Source organism: Humulus lupulus, chromosome 4 (assembly GCF_963169125.1).
Source record: "Humulus lupulus chromosome 4, drHumLupu1.1, whole genome shotgun sequence".
NCBI lineage: Eukaryota > Viridiplantae > Streptophyta > Magnoliopsida > Rosales > Cannabaceae > Humulus > Humulus lupulus.
The window spans coordinates 166,047,136-166,066,396 of record NC_084796.1 but is presented as its reverse complement, the minus strand read 5'-3'; positions in this window follow the sequence as shown (position 1 = coordinate 166,066,396).

Genomic DNA, 19,261 nt, shown 5'->3' with positions numbered 1-19,261 from the left:
CCTCTTTTGCAGAAATAGCTTCTACAAACGTCTTCGATATCTACAGCACTCAGGAGAAAGAAAAAGTTCCCTTGTTCCGAAAGAAGAAATTGACCAGGAAACATGACGGGGAGCCTAGTCAGATGCCTTCGGCTAAGAGGAACCGAGCCACCGATCCTTCGACGGATGGGCCCTCTGGTTAAACATCTGTCTAGCCTTCTGCTCCTCACGAGCAGGAAATTCTGCCTCCACCTACTCCTGCTGCCACGACTCCTTCACCTCCGGCCCCTACTGAACAGACCCAACAAGCTGAGGGTGTTCCCCCTGGGGCTAAACTATCGGGCCGCTCCCTAAGGTCGGCCAAGGATCGCCTTGCTCACATTCTTAAGCATGATCGCTGCAAAGAGGCCATGGCTGAAGAAGAAACAATGGGGATCAACCAGATCCTCAATAGAGCCCTTAATGAAGTGGCCAGTGTAAGTAATCTTCCTTCTCTTTTGTGCTCATGGTCCTGATTTTCCTTTTTGAAGTCATTCTAACTCTTATTCTTTGATTGCAGGCAATGCTAACCATGACGGCTGCTCGCACCCGCGCGGGTGCAAGCGTCGAGCAGTCCCATGCTAGGGAGTCGAAGCTAATGGAGGAGCTTCGAGCCGCGGAGGCAAGGCACGCGGGAGAGCTGGAGGTGGTGACCCAGCAGAAGGATTCTTTGGTTGCGGATCTGGTGGAAAGTGCTAGAAAATAGAGAGAGGAATACCAGGAGGCCAGCCGAATCCACTGGCGCGAAGTCAAAAATCTCCAGGAGGAAAATCTTGCGAAGGACAGGAGCATTACCATCCTCAAGAGCCAAATGGAACAACTCAAGCTCACGAATGCCAAGGACCTGGAAATGTACAAGAATGCGACACTCGATGTTTCTACGACTTTTGGAAGCATAATCAAAGTGCCAATTTTGACTACCTTCCAGAGGATGCCATGAAGGCCGAGTTGGCTCGCTGTGCTGCTCGACTGGCTGCCGAAGAAAGGGTCAGAGTTCCTGCCTCCCCGAAGATTTCGCTGGCCACGGGGATGGATGGAGGGGAAGCTGCAGAAGATGCAGTTAACCAAAATGCTCCTCAAGATCCTCCCGCTGCTCCTTAGCTTGTTTTTTACTTATTTTATTTTCTTTTCCTTACATGACCCACAGGTCATGATGTTAAGACAATATTTATTTTCTTATTGCTGCATGGGCAACTTTTCCTTTTAACTTAACATTTACATCCAAGTAGTACTACTCGCGGTGTAAAAGGATTCCTTTGATATTATAATATTTTTGCTTTATTATAACATCTGTTCGCATGACCAAACTTAGCATAATACTTTGGCTTGATTTAACAAAATATAAATTTTGAAAAATAATCTAAGTACCGTAGCATGCTTTCACTTATTTTGCTCATGTGTTTACATACCCTCTTGGTATGCTTTGCTTTCTATGTACCTTATATGCCCCCCAAGTGATCGAGGAGCTTTAGGTCCTTGGTCACTTGCCTTGACCACAACCTATACGAACATTACTGCTCGATATAAAACGTAAAACTTGTAATACAGCAAAACAACACACGTAATGAACAAATACTTGTAAAAAATTACAAAGTTTGGCAAGAATGACTGGCTGCGCACAGTCCCTTATAATTATCGTATTTAAATGGACTAAACATGTCTTTACGAGTGATCTTCGAAAGATCTTACACTTATAAGCGATTAGCCATATAACATGACTAACCCTTTTTCAAAACTTGTAAAAAGTAAAAATTAATACAAGCCAGTCCTTTAAGAATGACTGTTAACTGATAATACTTGCGCAGGTGTTCTCCATTCCAATAACGCGGAACGAGATCTCCATTTAAGCGTGCAAGTTTGTAAGTGCATGGATGAAGGACTTCTTCAATCTAGTAAGGTCCTTCCCAGTTTGGCCCGAGTACTCCAGCAACTTGGTCGCGAGTGTTTAAGAAAACTCTTCGAAGTACTAAGTCTCTGACATTGAACTTTCTTTCTTTTACTTTGGAGTTAAAATTTCGAGCGACTTTTTGCTGGTACACAACTACTCGGAGTTGGGCTTTCTCTCGTTTCTCCTTGATCAGGTCTAGGGACTCCATCAACAGTTGGCTATTTTGGTCTTGGTCGTATGTGATTCTACGATGCGAGGGTGAATCTATCTCGACAGGAAACATAGCTTCATACCCGTATTCTAAGGAAAATGGGGTATGACCTGTTGCTGTTCGGTGAGAAGTTCTATACGACCAAAGGACTTCAGGCAGCTGTTCTGGCCATGCTCCTTTAGCTTCCTCGAGCCTTTTCTTCAGGGTATCTTTCAATGTCTTATTTACTGCTTCGACTTGCCCATTTGCTTGCGGATGAGCAACTAAAGAAAAGTTATTGATGATGCCATGTCTTTCGCAGAAGCCTGTGAACACATCACTATCAAACTGGGTGCCATTGTCTGAGACAATCTTTCTTGGCAATCCATATTGACAAACAATGTTTTTGATGACAAAATCAAGTACTTTCTTTGTCGTTATGGTTGCAAGTGGCTCGACCTCGGCCCATTTGGTGAAGTAGTCGACAGCCACCACTGCGTATTTCACCCCACCTTTTCCTGTCGGCAAGGACCCGATTAAATCTATACCCCATACTGCGAAGGGCCATGGACTTTGCATTTGCTTTAACTCATTAAGAGCTGCCTGTGGTATCTTGGAAAACCTTTGACACTTATCACATTTTCGCACAAACTCCATCGAGTCTTCGTGCATTGTCGGCCAGAAATAACCCTGCCTTAGAATCTTCTTTGATAAGCTCTGCCCCCCAGCGTGGTCTCCACAGAAGCCTTCATGTACTTCCTTCATTAGCTCTTTAGCCTTTTCTGGTGTAACACACCTGAGCAGTGGCATTGAGTATCCTCTTTGGTATAGAATACCATCGACCAGGATATACCTAGCAGCTTGTCTCTGAAGGGTCCTGGCTTTGTTTCTATCTACTGGTAGTATACCGCTCGTGGGATACCCCAAGTATGGTGCCATCCATGTATCTGCTAACTAGACCTCCTTATTGGTTTCGTCAGCTCGTATGCTTGGTGCGCGTAGCCGCTCAACTGGCACTATATTTAAAGTGTCAGCATCTTTTGCACTCGCGAGTTTGGCTAAGGCATCTGTGTTTGAATTCTGATCTCGAGGTATTTGCTGGAGGGTATATTTTTCAAATTGTGCCAACAGATCTTTTGTTTTGTTCAAATAAGCCACCATTTTTAGGCCTCGTGCTTGGTACTCCCCTAAGACCTGATTCACTACCAGCTGTGAATCACTGTAGATATCCATCACTTTTACGTTCATGTCTTTGGCTAACCTTAACCCAGCGAGTAGGGCTTCATACTCAGCTTCGTTGTTCGAAGCGGTGAAATCAAACCTAATTGCGCAGTGAAATCGATGCCCTTCTGGCGTTATCAATATTACTCCTGCTCCTGCGTGAGATTCGTTGGATGATCCGTCCGTGAATAGTTTCCACGAAGGAGCTTCAACTTGAGGCTCAAGCGCATTAGGCTTTTCACCCTGCTCACTGTCTGGGAGTTTAGTGAATTCGGCAATGAAATCAACCAAGACTTGTCCTTTTATTGCTGCTTGCGGTGAGTATGTTATATCGAACTGCCTGAGTTCAACTACCCATTTCAACAAATGACCAGCAGCCTTTGGCTTTTGCAAAACTTGCCGAAGGGGCTTGTCAGTCAAGACTACGATTGGATGGGCTTTGAAGTAAGGACGTAACTTCCTTGAGGCCAAAATTAGGCAATAGGCTAATCTTTCAATGGGAGGATATCTCAATTCTGCTTCAATTAACCTCTTGCTCACATAATACACCGCCTTTTGTACGCCTTCTTCTTCTCTCACTAACACCGCACTAGCAGCATATTCGGTGATCGCCAGGTATATGAACAAAGTTTCCCCATCTACAGGCTTTGATAAGACGGGAGGCTGCGCCATGTGGGCTTTTAAGGCTTGGAAAACCTGTTCGCAGTCTTCAGTCCACTCGAACTTCTTGTTGCCCCAAAGTAGATTAAAGAAAGGGATGCACTTATCTGTTGATTTTGAAATAAATCTACTGAGCGCGGCAATCCTTCTAGTCAAACTTTGCACATCTTTGATCTTTACTGGCGATTTCATATCGATCAGGGCCTTGATCTTTTCGGGATTAGCCTCGATTCCTCTCGAATTGACAATGAACCCCAAGAACTTCCCTGATCCTACTCCGAAGGAACATTTGAGAGGATTTAACTTCATTTGATATTTGTTCAGAACATTGAAACACTCTTGTAAATCCCTCACATGTCCTTCTGCCTTTTTTGACTTCACCAGCATGTCATCAACGTACACCTCCATGTTTACCCCGATCAACTCCTTAAACATGTGGTTAACTAGTCGCTGGTAAGTCGCACCAGCATTTTTCAATCCGAAGGGCATTACTTTGTAACAGTATAACCCTGTATCGGTCCGAAAGCTAGTGTGATCCTTGTCAGGGGGATGCATGCTAATCTGATTGTACCCTGAGTATGCATCCATGAAGGAGAGGATCTCATGGCTTGCAGTTGCATCGACCAGCTAGTCAATCCTTGGGAGTGGGAAGCAATCTTTAGGATAGGCTTTATTAAGGTCTGTGAAATCCACACAGGTCCGCCATTTGCCATTCGGTTTGGGAACCAGTATCGGATTAGAGACCCATGATGGATAAAATGCCACCCTGATGAACCCATTCTCCTTCAATCTTTCAACTTCTTCCTTTAAGGCTTCTGACCTGTCTTTATCGAGCAGGCACCTTTTCTGTTGCACGGGTGGAAAGCTCTTGTCAACATTCAGGACATGGCTGATGACTGCAGGATCTATCCCAACCATGTCTTTATGTGACCAGGCAAAAAATTCTTGGTTCTTCCTCAAAAATTCCACTAGTGCATATTTGGTTGTTGTCTCTAAGTTTTTGCTGACCTTCACAACTATGGTCGGATGTTCTTCGTCGAGTTGGACCTCTTCAAGGTCCTCGACAGGTCCTATATCGTCCTCAACATCTCTAAAGCGAGGATCTAAATCTCTATCCTCACTTTGGGCAACACCCTATTTGGTGACTTCATCACTTGATTGGGCTTGTACATCAATAGCCATTTGCAGCTCTTTTGGAGGAACACTCCTTGGCACCCACTTCTTGGCCTTGGTAATTGAGGCATTGTAGCATTCCCTGGCTTCCCTCTGGTTTCCCAATACACATCCTATCCTCGCATCTGTTGGGAATTTCATGGCCAGGTGCCATATAGAGGTGATGGCCCAAAGGTCGTCCAGTATTGGCCTTCCAATTACAACATTTTAGGCCGAAGGGAAATCAACTACTATAAAAGTAGTGAGTAGTGTCCTGGTGGCGGGTGCAATTCCTGCTATTACTGGAAGCCTGATTGACCCTGTTGGAGTGAGTCCCTCACATTAGAAACCATAAATTGTTTGGTTGCAGGGCTCCAAGTCCTTGACAGACAACTTCATCTGTTCCAGCGAAGATTTATACAGTATGTTAACTGAACTTCCTGTATAGACCAGTACTCTTTTCACCATCATGTTGGCTATCTGAACATCCATGACCAGCGGATCGAAATGTGGGAACCGGACATGCTGGGCATCAAAATCAGAGAAATTTATTGCACCGTCCTTTGTTTGAGCCTTCTTTGATGCCTGATCCTCCACAGTCATCATCTTGATGTCCTGGTCGTGACGTAGGGTCCGAGCGTATCGTTCCCTTGCCTTTCCACTGTTCCCCGCAAGGTGCGGGCCTCCGCAGATGGTGAGTAAGGTGTCAACCACGGGATCAGGCTGTAAAGGTGGCGAGCGTTGGCATGTAGGCGCCTGATCGTTGCCACCTGGAGCCTCTCGTTGGGAAGCTCCCGCGACCTGCACATATCTCCTCAAGTGTCTTTGTCTAATAAGGAACTCGATTTCATCCTTCAGCTGGTTACATTCATTCGTATCGTGTCCGTAATCGTTGTGAAAATGACAGAACTTGGTTGTATCCCTTTTTGAAATATCCTTTCAAATGGGAGTGGGTCTTTTGTAAGGCACACTGGAACTTGTGGCCTGATACAACTCTACTCGAGACTCGACAAGGGCGGTATAGTTGGTGAACCTTGGTTCATAACGATTGCCCTTAGTGCGCTTACTTTCGGAGGTAGAGGGTTCGTTATGGGGCCTCTTCCCTCCATTCTTGTTGTTGCCATTCCCATTGCCTTTGCTGATGTCGTTGGGCTTTGACCCATTGGCGTCTTTGGCAGGGTCTTCAGTCCCCTTATCTTTATTTCAGGTCTTTCCCTCGCTGGCAATTGCATCCTCGAGCTTGATGTATCGATCGGCTCGATCCAAAAATTCTTGGGTAGTTTTGACCCCATGCTTCCTGAGGCTACTCCAAAGAGGAGTATGGCGCCTAACTCCTGCAGTTAGGGCCATCATTTTGCCTTCGTCTCCCACTGTTTTGGCCCCAGCTACTGCTCGCATGAAACACTGGACATAATGTTTCAGTGGTTCTCCTTCTTGCTGGCATATCTCGACCAGCTGGTTTGACTCAGTTGGGTGCACACGACCCGCGTAGAATTGTTCGTAAAACTCCTTTACGAACATCTCCCAAGATACAATACTTGCAGGAGGGAACTTAAAGAACCACTCCTGTGCAGCATCAGAAAGTGTTGCAGGGAAGATCCTGCATCGAGCGTCTTCAAACACCTTCTGAATGTCCATTTGTATCTCAAATTTGTTGACATGAGATACCGGGTCACCATACCCGTCAAAGTTCGGAAGTGTGGGCATTTTAAACTTACTGGGGGTTTCAGCCATTGCGATCCTTTGTATGAAAGGAGTGCCCCTTCTCCTGTCGTACTCGATATGAGACATTCTTCCCCCGACCAGCTGTTGCACTGCTTGGTTCAGGGCATCTATTTGGGCCTGAACGGCCTCAGGAGTTACCGGGGCTTCGAGTGCTGGGGGAATGTACTCATTGTGTCGTTCTTGGCGGTTGTTGAGTACATCCGTTAGATCGTCATCTCTTCGCCGCTGCTCGCTGGCTCCGAGCAGGCTAAAGACGTTGTTTTGTCTGGGCTGCCCCCCAGCATTATGTCCTACATGTCGATTTTCTCTAGGTGGGGGGCTTCTGCCTCCACCTCTTTCCTCGTTCCTCTGACCAGCGTTCCCTCTGTCTAAGTTGGCCTCATTGTAGCCATGGCCATCTTTGAACCTCGATTGGCTATGGTGGGATCGACTGTTTCCTCGGTTGCCTCCTTGGGCTGGAACTTCCCGAGTGTTAGGGGGAGGCCTACGCTGGTCGGTAGGTCCTCATGCATTATCATGCCATGGGGGGGCCTTGACCGCAGAGCCTGTCTCTGAGTTCCTTCTGTTGCCAGAAGTACGCTGCCCCCTGCTCGGTGGGTGCGACTCTTCACCCCCCGGGCATCTAGGGCTGCGGGGCTGCTGCCCAGCCCTATTCTTCCTTGGATGTGGGGGATTGCCTCGACCAGCCTGGGATGGAGGCTGTGTCTCAGGGTCCCTAGCTGGGACATAATCCTGAGGCATTGGTGGTTGCTCCGGCCTTTGAGGGCTTGTTGACAAGAGCGAAGGGCTAGGATTGGGACCTCTTTGAGGTGGCCCATTTGGGGGTTGGTCAGGCTCCGAGGCAGGCGCAGCCTGATTCCTAGCCAATTGGAGGGCTGCCATGGCATCCTTCTGACGACGGTCCATCTCCGCCTGTCTTTCACTCAGTTCTTGGCGCTGGCGCTCTATTTCTTGCTGCTGTCGCGCCATGGTCTCCGCAGCACTTTCTTGACTGGCCCTCAAATTGGCCAATTCCTCTTGCAATGCTCCCAGAGTATTTTTCAGCGTTTCAGAGTGTAGTTCCTCCTCATAAAACTCCAAATGTGGCTCATTCTCAGCCATGTTCGGAGGAGGAGGTTGAGATGGTGTAGCGTCAGCAGCCTGCCCAATCTTCCTGGATGTCTTTGCCATTAGTACTTCAACCACCTCGTCTCAAGCTCTCAATTAAAGCACCAGAATGTTGACCCTCGTTTTGGTCAACTGACACAGACTCAAATGCTTGATGTGATAGAAAGTATTGAAATAAATCTAATGGAAAGAAAAGTAAACAACACAGCAAATTATAGTGGTTCGGCCCCACAAATTGGTAATGACCTACGTCCACTTAAGCTATTATTGATTCTGATTCTCAAAGGTGTGATCAAAGAACTAGGGTTCTTCGTGTTTCACAAGCCTTAGAGGGATGAGTAATACAACTGAAAGATAATAGCTAAAATTCTCTTCTAAAGCATAAACCAAAATCAGCCAAAAGTCCCTCCCTTGAGCTATTTCTCTCTGTTTATAGGCTCAAGGAGGGTTACATGAATTAGTTACAGATATTTTTTCCTAACTAATCGGATAATCAGGTATCATGGGAGATAATCTCGGATATGATTACAACAGTACAAGATTATCTCAAAATATGCGGAGTACACGACCAAGCTGATCGTATATAAAACCCAAATGCTGTGTCAGGGGAATCTCCCTGGTCGATGGTCGAACAGAACCTCTGCCATGTGTTAGCCACGTGTTAAAAATGTTTCCCACGTCATCCACACCTGCTTTTTGGATAACAAACATTTTTACCATTATATATGTATATAATTTAATACATTTTAAAATCAATTAGCGAAACAAATAAGATTATTAAAAAAACTAATCAATTGCCCTCCACTCCCAAAAAAAATAGGCAAATGAGTTAAACTTATTTAGGACATGATTGGTTCGCGAGTATACAATTATATTTTTGAAAAGTGTAATTATGATTTAAAAATCTTAATTTAATATGTGAAAACATGTTTATGAAAATATGATTGATTGCATTGTGTGTTAATTATTTTACAAAACATGTGATTGGTTGATCAAAATTTTAGAACAAATTTCATTTATTAGAAATTTTGTTAGTCAGTTTTCATTAATATTAATTTTATAATTTAACTACATATTTTAGTTAATTAAAATTTGGATGATAAATTAAATTAAATTCATAAATTTTAATAAAAATCTCATAAATAGTTGTATTAATAATAGGAAGTTCACAATAACTTCATATTATCATAGATAAACTACAATTTTTTTTCAGTATTACCAATCTCTTTTATTTTTATTATTTGAGACCAAATTAATGTCTATGCACTATTGTGTCAAATCAACTATTAAAGTCCCTAGTATGTTTGAGATTTTTTATTGCTCACAACTAAGTCACACATCCATGACCAGTCCTATTTCAAAATTAAAAAACAAAACATTGCAATTTCTGTTGATTGCATTTTTTGCTATCAACTTAATATGAGAGATTAAAGAAAGAACGAGGATCGAACACCGGGTTTTACGTTGTTCAGGCTATAAAAGAGCCCTAGTCCATGAGTCTCTATTATTTAGTGAGCTTAAAGCTTGTAGTGGCAAGCTCTAATGGTGATTCTCAGGCAGCGTATATATTGCACTGAGTACATGGTTTCTCTCTCTAAAAAACTGAACCCTCTACAAGGAGATACCCCAGCTCTATTTATAGGGGCTGAGGTCATTAATGTTAATCATCTCCCATTAATATCAAGGTATTAATGTTTATTTAATACATAAAGGAATGTGTTAAAATAAAGACTATGACCCACACGGATTTTATGGGGCCCATTGTAGAAAGTCACACACCAACTTTATGGAGAACATATCTATGACTATTAGGGTGCGGCACACGTTCGCCCATGTCAGGCGGCGTTGTGGGAAATTTTGATTGTCGAGTGTACGAACTCGACATCACTGATCGAGGATCACCAAAAGCAGTCATATGATCCTCTCGAGGCTCACACCCGCAGTGATTGACACCTAGAATAAATTCCATCCCTGAGGACCGGAATCCCGGACTTGGAGAATGGCCTTGAGAAGGGCCCCTCACGGCATGAACTCACCAGGAGTCATCCTCTCCTTGAGGGGGAGAGCTCGGGGCATAGCCTCACCCAGAGGTATCCATGATCCGGAAACTGGCTCAAAATGTGGTCTCACTTGGAGGCAACCTCGCCTGAGAGAAGACCTCGGGGCATGGCCTCACCCAGAGACATCTTTGACTCGGCTGGACTGGACTACATAGAGAAACTAGCACTCTGAGGACTTCATGGCTTGTCGCTAATTACTCCTAATTTTCACGTGTCAAATGACCAAAACACAAACAACATTTGCCCCCAAGTCTTTACTCGTCCTCGGACATTGGAGACTTAGATTAAGGAGTAATTCAAGAAGATCTTCGGGAGGTGACGCTTGGGCTTTCTCTGACTTCTCTGAAAATCTCGCGCCACGTGTTGACTCCCTGTTGCTGGGCCCATCAATCCGTGAAATTAATGAGAAGTCCATTCCACTACTCAAAATGTCTACTCCGTACCCTAGGTTTCTTTTCGCTCCATACCCAAGATGGCGTTTCCCAAGGCCAATGATCACGATCCGTGCCTTTTAAAATCTGACCATTGGATTACTCTCGAGTGCCTACATCATGGGTAATCTGACGGTGGGGGTGTAGTTGCTTCCCCTCCAATTTCTGAGTATAAAACTCGATAACCGCCTCTAAGAAAACACTTTTACCATTCAAAATTTGAAACCCCCAAAACTCTCTCTTCTTCCTTAAAACTTACCAGTCCTTCAACCGTTCCAAAGTTTCTTCTGCAAGTCTAGACGATTGGTGAGAGTCATCGTACTTCTGGGCGAACGGAAAGCGATTCTTTAGAGTCCGAACCCATTTCAACACTTATCGGCACTATATCTCAAGTAAGTATTTATTAGTTTCGTTTTTGCGTTGGGTTTAATTTGGGAGTTTAGATGCATGCTTAGGAATATGATTTTTGTGGCATTTTGAGGGGAAGTTTTGACCCTTTACAAGTCTTTTTAGGCGCATTTTGGTGTTAGGAGTGGCCAAAATGGCCTATTTCCCACCTTGGGCAACTTTTTCCTTTCTGGACACTCGACCGGAATCTGGAAAATCCCTAGATATCGATAGTGTTCATAAGTTCCAATGGTGTTCTCCAATGCTGATTTTTCGACCCCAAGGACATCCCAAGCCTTTAGAAATTCTTTCTTCTCCTCCCCAAGCAGCAGTCTTAGGGATTCTCACTTTGACCCATCTTTCTTCGGGACAAGGTGCTAACTGATTGGTTTGTTGTTTCAGATGTCCGAGGAGCTTCACCAATAACATAAACAAGGATTTTACTACTTTGACGCTGAGGTGCCCTGAGAAGATTCTCGACCACTACGAGAAGGGAAAAAAAGTGGCTGGTAGCAGTCAAGCCCTCGTAGTATGAGAGGGCTCCGACCCGATGGCAATGAGACCCCTTCGAGCTGGCCTCTTGGAGGAAGAGGCCAATGCAGGCCCGACACCATCGGACAACACCTACCTTGCCCCGAGGTTTGAGGCAAACGACATCCCCAACAACCTACGACACTGAGGTGCGCTAAGAAGATTCTCGACCACTACAAGGTGGATGCCCGTGAGATGGTAGTGCGCCTGTCCTGGGAGGATGAGATGGCGCAAGAGAGCATTCACGGGCTTGGGCCCTAGAGTGCCTCCCATCTCCAGGCTAGTGTAACCCTGCCTTTGCACCAATACTATGTCAAATTCCTCAAGTTCTTCGGCATAGCTCCCTTCCAGTTGTTCTCGAATGAATATCAGGTACTGGCTAGACTCTACGTTTTGTACAAGAGGCAAAATTGGCACACCCCGTCCCTTGCTAAAATATTGTACGTCTACAGTTTTCGACAAGGGTGGGTACTACACCCTGATGAAGCACACGATTCTAGGGAGAAGCTACAAAGCTTTGAGCGACAACGAGAATCATGCTTGGAACTACAAGGATCAATTCTTCTGGGCGAAAAGGTTCCCGACGAGGACCAATCCCACCATACACCTAGACTTTGCTATAGTTGATAAGCACCTTTGTCCACTCATAATTTTTTCTGATAGCATTCGACTTGTAATCGATCATTGATATTTAAAAAATCTCTTACCAGGTCCCTATCATTGAACCCCTTTCGTTGACTCCTTCAACAAAATAATTCAGGTGAAGAACACCCTTTGTGACGAGGAGTTGGAACTCCCCTTCCTCGTCATCGATGCCCATCTCTGCAGTATGGGCTACTGCAAGCAGGGTAGAGCATAAGCCCGGTGGTCCTTACCAAATTTTGGGACTTGAAGCAATCTCAGTAGGTGGCCAGGCTCCACACGAACTATGTGGCGGCCAAGGAATAGTTTCAATACACGCAGCGCCTTTGTGAGGAGCACACTGAGAGCGTCTTCTCCATTAAGGCAGTGGCGGAGGCAAAGGAAGAAGAAGAGCTCGAGGTGAGGATGGAATCATCATCCATGATTCAAGGTAAATCCCCAATCATCCTTCATTATGCTAAGCATGTAGGAGAGGGAACTAGTCCTGACCATTCGTCATTTTCTCCCTCGCTTCTTGAGTGCGGCCAAGTCTCGGGGCATTGTTGATCCAAGGAGGAGTATCAAGACTATCAGGACCTCATCGACGTGTTCCTTCGCAATCTTAGGAGGAAGAGACATCCCCAAAGGTTTTGTGCCTCTTGGCGAGATGACGACCATGCATGCCATGTGGTTTTGTAAGTACGAGACAAATTTGACATAGGAGAAGGGTCGACTCATCTGCAAATTTTCCCACTCTGTCCTCTACTCCGAGGAGCCTGATCCGGTGGGGCTTTCAATGAGATTTATACTTAGTTTTGCACACATTTTTACTTGTTTTTTATTTTCCTTCCATTCCATGGGACTAATCAGTTTGTTTCCTTTGTGCAGAAAGCATGAGTAAGGAAATCCCTTCCAACGTGCCTGACTCCCCTCCAGTTAAGGTGCCTCGGTTGATAGTCTTCCCAGAACACTATGATGGGGAGGACTTGGAGGCGCACAGGCAGGTTGTTGAGTACTACAATGCCCGCATTGATGAGGGCAACGAGGACTTTAAACTCCTTGCTGAGTTTCTGCATGAGGGTTGGTTGAAGGATCCTATTGTTCCTCCTTGTCATGAGGAGTTGGAGCCTCTCCTCATGGGGAGAATAGGAGATAGGGCCATGCCGCTTGGTGCAAAGCTTCTTCAAGGGTTAGTGGGGTACATCTACGAGATGCTCGCCAGCAGCTTTGCCCGTTGTGGTAGTGATAATGAGGTTTCACTAATAGCCACCAGCCACCATTCTTCCTTGAGGGTAAGTCTCCTAATTTTTACCTTAATTCCATGTTTATTTCTCTATATTTTCGACTGATTTAATACTCTGATTTGACAGACTACAACCAACGGCTTGGAGACATCGTGCTGATGTGGTCCATTGAGCTGAAGAAGGCTCCAGAGGAGTTGGCTCGAGCTCATGAAGAACTAGCTCAACTCTAGGAAAATGTGGTCCCCTGGAGGAACACTCACGACTTCAGAAAGAAGTGGAGGACACGAGGGCCCGACCCGCGAAGTGGAGGACCTACTAGCCACTGAGCGGCCAAAGCTATACACTTTGGAGGAAACTTCATCTAAGTTGCTGGAAGATGCTGTAGGCCGCACCCAGGCCATGGAGGAGGAGCTGGCCAAAGCTAGCGAAGAGCTCCGGTTGAGTTAGGCGGAGTCTTTAGCCCATGCCGAGGAGCGAGAAAACCAGGAAAGTTGCATAAAACCTACATCTTCGAGCCGAAGAACTGGAGAAGGATCTCAATGTGATGGCCGACGATACAATCTTTGTTACGTGGCAGAGCAATAGAGACATGGATCTCTCATTCACCAAGGATCCCAACATGAAGACAAATCTCGAGGCCCGTCTTGAGGCAGAAGAGGCTAGGGCAACCCAGGAGAAGGAGGCCTTGGCGGCAGGTCGCATTCCTAAAGCCGACCCTATGATGGAGATGGTGGCGGAGGTGCCTTCAGGCCAAGGGCCTTAGTAATTTTGTCTTGTATTATTTTTTTAGCTAAGTAGGCCTGTGTGCCATAATTTATTGGGGTATAGACAATCAACACTCGAGCCCCCGAGCATTGTTATAACTATTTTTTCATTTAAACTTATGCAGACTGCACTACCTTACTGCCATGATTGCATTATTATTGCCGAATATGACCGCAAATAAATATGCAACATGGACATGGATAACTCAGGTTACTTTACTCGTGAGAGCCCCAAGATGCTGAATCGGGTCTTGCGCTCGAGTCTTGAAGACTGGAGTTTTTATCGACTTCTCTTAGTACTTAGACAATTTGTATGCGTTTAGTGTTGCTTTGCAGGCCCGTGGTTCTCAAGAGTAACTTTAATGCTAGGTCAAGTGATTACTCGACGCGGTCCTACGTCCCCGAGTTCGAACGACTTAGGATAGGGCCTGTCTGTGGTACTTGCGCAAATAGAGTTTCATCTTAGGCTCGAGGTCATAAGAGTAACTTTTACGCGGTGTCAAGTGAGGGCACTCACTTGACTATCCTGCACCCCCGATTTCCAACGACTTGGGCTTTAGGAAGTCGTATACCATTGGGTTCTTCCTTAGTGCTTGACAGTTAAGACATTTAGTGTTGGCTTCCAGGCTCAATATCCTTGAAAGTAACTTTAATGTTGTTGACGCGGTCTTTCGCCAAAAGTAGATTAAGAAATCCAATAAGAAAGATAATAGTGCTCTTTTCTAAATCGTAATGAACAACTTCTCACACTCACAATTTTACGTGGTTTAGTGGTTAAAATCCACCTAGTCCACGAGACAATATTATTATGCTCTCACAATTTCTGCAGAGTTTCTATATTACAAAGAACAGTCCCTTTTCTTGTCCATTATCCCTGATATTTATATTGGACATTCCGGGACAGGTTTGGGTAACCGTGTGCATAAATATGGTAAACAATCAACCAAGATAATTCCCATTTACATAGGGATACAATTGCCTATGGAAATTACTCCCGTTATCTCGAGTAATAAATGTATAATACATCCTGGGCATTAATGAGAGTATAAAGAGCCTCCAAGTCTTTCGGGATCCTTCACTGTGCGCCATGACCAAGTTTCGATGAGCTAAACATCTTCATCATGCTGGTGATCAAAGAGTGGCCAAAATTTAGTTTGGATTAAGTTCAGAGCATCCTAAAGGCGATCTAGCCATTACATGTCTCGAACTGGATTGTTGTCCTACAAGGCGATCTGCCAAGTCCTAACTTGAGTTGCTTATATCAACGTTAGATAGATGTTCTACTTGCCTACTTTAGCCATGTGTTTTTCTGACAGCTATACCCCTAGCTGAGTGATTGAATCCATGCTAATTTTCACGGTACAACATTTTCCCCCAAGCTCTTGCTCGTACATGACGTCATTTTCTGACACACACAGTAGGGGCTTTTAAGCTTATGTCATGCAAAATCGTGACCGTCCACTACTCGAGTGTTAAACACGTGGCCGTCTGTAATATGGGTCTATTCAGATTTCGAGGACTATGAAATCTATCCTATCAACTCTTTTCCACCTCAGGGGTTATGTAATCTTGGCCTTTAGATCTCGAGCTGAATAGATCGGATAGTCCAGATTAATTCCAAAAGCATACATATAAATAGGAAGACCAGGATTAAACTTCATCACCTTTGCATTCAAAAAATTTCCTTTCAGAACAAAACTTCCCTTTTTCTCTCAGAAACTTCAGAACCCTTTGCCATCCTTCCAATCTTCAGAAGTTCTCAAGCGACTCTCATTGGAGCTATCACTATTTCCCTCAACCATCAGAACTGTCAGTGTTTCTATACTTGGTTTAGATTTCTCACTCTCACTTTCACTAAGTTCCTCTTACTTCACAAATTTTTTCAGTACAGTCTCTTACTTTGGGTATGTTTGAACTTAGTAGAGTTTATTGTTAGGCTAAGAACACAATATTAGGCTTGGTTAGGAATAATGTGCGTAAGAAATGGGTAGATTTTTGGGTTTTGAAAGGGAATGGCATATGATTTAGCATATGGGTTACTTGTTTAGGTGTAGGAAATTTAAGGGTTTTTAGGTTCAAAACCAGGTAGTGTAACGACCTAAATTTGCTAATAAGGCTTGGAACCTTGATTAGTGTGCCTGGAGGGAAATAATTGTTATACTGCATTAATTTATGTGAATTTAATGAATATGTGGTTATAATGCATGATTAGGTGAAATAAATATGCATGTGAACCCCGTTTGTATGATAGGGGTAAATTGGTAATTTTAGCCCGATGAGGGCATATATGTGATAATTGTGTTATGTGATTTGTACCACGTGAGTGTGATGATATTATTGTGATGCACGTGCCGAGACGGTCCTAGAGAGCAAGTTAACTTAAAAGTCACAACGGGATTTTATATCCGGCTCGGGAGGAGCCTAGGGGTACTTTGGGAATTTTATGGTTAAGTAGAGAATTAGCGGTTAATGGTTATTGGTGATTGAGTAACCTGAGTAACCATTAGTTACTGCTGAGAGTAACAAGTTTAGGTGAAAGAAATGGTAGAATTGCAATATAGGAGAAAGGACTAGAGTGCCCTTGAGGTTTAGTTAGCAAAGGGTTTTGATGAAGGGGTAAAATGGTCATTTGGCAGGGGGATTAGATAAGTTTCAGCTGGGGAAAAAGGGGTACACGTTTGGCACTAAGTCATATTATAGCTCTTGATAGAAATTGAAGAAAAAGCTAGAAGAGAAGGAGAGGAAGAAAGGAGCTGAAGTTGGGCAATTTAGGAGGAGAATCAAGAGGCTTGGGGCAACTAAAATCAAGTATAGGTCAAGATTTTTCAGAGGTAAGAGTTCACCCCCTGTTTTGCTTAAGTTTCAAGTTTGATTTTTTAGAGATTAAGCATTAAATTGAAAGAGAATTGTGGCTGGTTTTGTATGGGAATTTAGCTTGGTAATCAAGAGGTTTTGGCTTGAAGCTGGATTTGGAGAGGGCTCAAGGTTGAATTCTTGATTGAGGTAAGAGTTTTAAACATCCTTGGGTTTTCATATCTGTTGTGGTTTAAGATTTTTGAGGCATGGTTTAGGTTTTACAAGCTTGGGTTTGTGTTTTTGGCCTATGGGTTTAAGTTTCTGAAGTTTGAATTTAAAGGGTGGATTTTTGGGTGTGATTGTGTAATTGAGCTGGGTTATGATGTTTATAGGTTTTTGAATGGTCTATTTGGGATTTTGAATTGGTTTTGGGGCTTAGGTGTGAGTTTGGGATGATTTGGGAGTGTTTTGGCTCGAGGAAATGTAAGGGAAAAACCCAGATTTCTGGGTTCGCGAAGGAGCGCCGCGGCCTGAGGTTGCATCAGGAGGAGGGCAAGCCGCTGGGCGCCGCGGCCCTTGAAGGGAGTGCCGCGGCCCTAGGCCATTTTTGACAGCCAAAAATTATGTTTTTAGGGCTTTTGCCCGGGGACCCGGGGGTTGGTTCCAATGTATTGTTTTAAGGAATTAGAGGTCCCGAGAGTGCGGGAATGGTCCCGGGAAATGGTTTTGGTTTGGTTAGTATTAAAGGGTGTTTTATATGTGTTGTGACTAGGTTTTTGGAGAGGCTCGAGAAAGAGGACCGTGCTCGTATCTTTGGTGCATTATGAAGCTCGGGATACAGGTAAGAAAACTGTAGCACCCGTAGGACAGGGCATGGACCCATAGTGTTAATGTAGGGCACGACCCTAAATTGTATTACATGATTATGGTATAGTTTTGATTGAATTGTTATATGTTTGAATGTTATTTGAATTATACTATATGTGATTATAGTAGCGAGAACGACAAAGGTGCCGAGAACGGCAAATGAGCCGAGAGCGGCAGAGGTGTCGAGAACGGAAAATGAGCTGAGAACGGCAAAGGTGCCGAGAACGGCAAATGAGCCGAGAACGGCAAGGGAGCCGCGAACGGCAGCGGGGCCGGGAGTAACACCTAGCACATGGAGTGTTTGTTTAGTCTACTGGACTACTTGGATTATCTGATAGATTGATTATATAATATGCATATGATATGTGTTGTTTGAGTTTTCTTGCTGGGCTCGAGTCACGGGTGCTCTGTGTTGCAGGTAAGGGCAAATATATTTAGTCAACCAGCCATGAGTATGGAGAGCATGAAGCAGTGCGTACATGTTTGGCCTGCCCGACTGCTTTGGTTGGGGGCATTTTCTAAATGGCTGTATTAACCTGTAATTTGTTAGTCAATCAACTGTAAACTTATTTTAAGTTGTAAAACGTTTTGCAAACCTTATTTTGGGATCCCAAATATAAGATACTTGAAGTTTTCAATGAAGTAAAGCATTTTCAAAAGATTACAGCCTTAACTTTTGCTTAGTCACACTTTTGTTTTAAAAACCTCGGTTAGCGAGTTTATTGCACAATTTTTTTTTTTAAAACTCACTAGGTAACGGCTCTAAGGAAGTAGGGCATTACAGGTAGCTTAAGGGCTACGTTTCCCTGAGCATTTTTACATTAAACTGCCTTAAAAAAAAAAGTAGTGGGTCTGACACGCAATTCCCGAAGTATCAGGGAATTTCCAGAGTTTATAGCGCGTGGCCTAGGAATGCATGTGGAAACACGCGTGGGTGGTAGGACATAGCTTAGCTCGCATAGATTTTGGATTAAATAAACCGCACTCAAACCCTTGGGTCACCGTACCTTTATCGCCGTAGCTAGGCATTATTTAGGTCGACACTAATAGGCCGCTTTGTCGTCAGGCGAGCTAGATCATGATCCAACAAAAGAAAAACGTCGCAAGATCCTCTACTCAAAACAAGAATAAGGGCAAGCAGATCGTGTCCTAATCTCCTACTCCTCACTTCGACCCTGTGGTGGAAAGGGAGATTATTGTTATCCCTGGCACCTTTTTCGAGGCCAAGCATATCGTGTCCCGAATAATGACTCAGGGGAAGGTGAACAAGATACTACTGAGCCATGGGATCGAGATGGGGACTGGGGGCCTTATTGCCCGACCTCCATTGGAAGGAGAGCAGAGCTGCGCCCCACTTCAAGATGACTTTGGGGCCTGAAGTGATGAGCACCTGAAAGCAGGTGCTTTTTTTTCCCCTGGACGAGTACTTCATATATTTCTTAAACTACGTCGAACTGGCTCCATTCCAGTTTCCCCCAAACTCGTATCGACTTTTGGCGGGGTTAAAATATTTATTTTTGAGGCACGAGTGGGAGGTCCCCACCTCAGCTGATATTATGTACTTCTGTTGCCTCAAAGCCAACCCTGATCAAAAGGGAC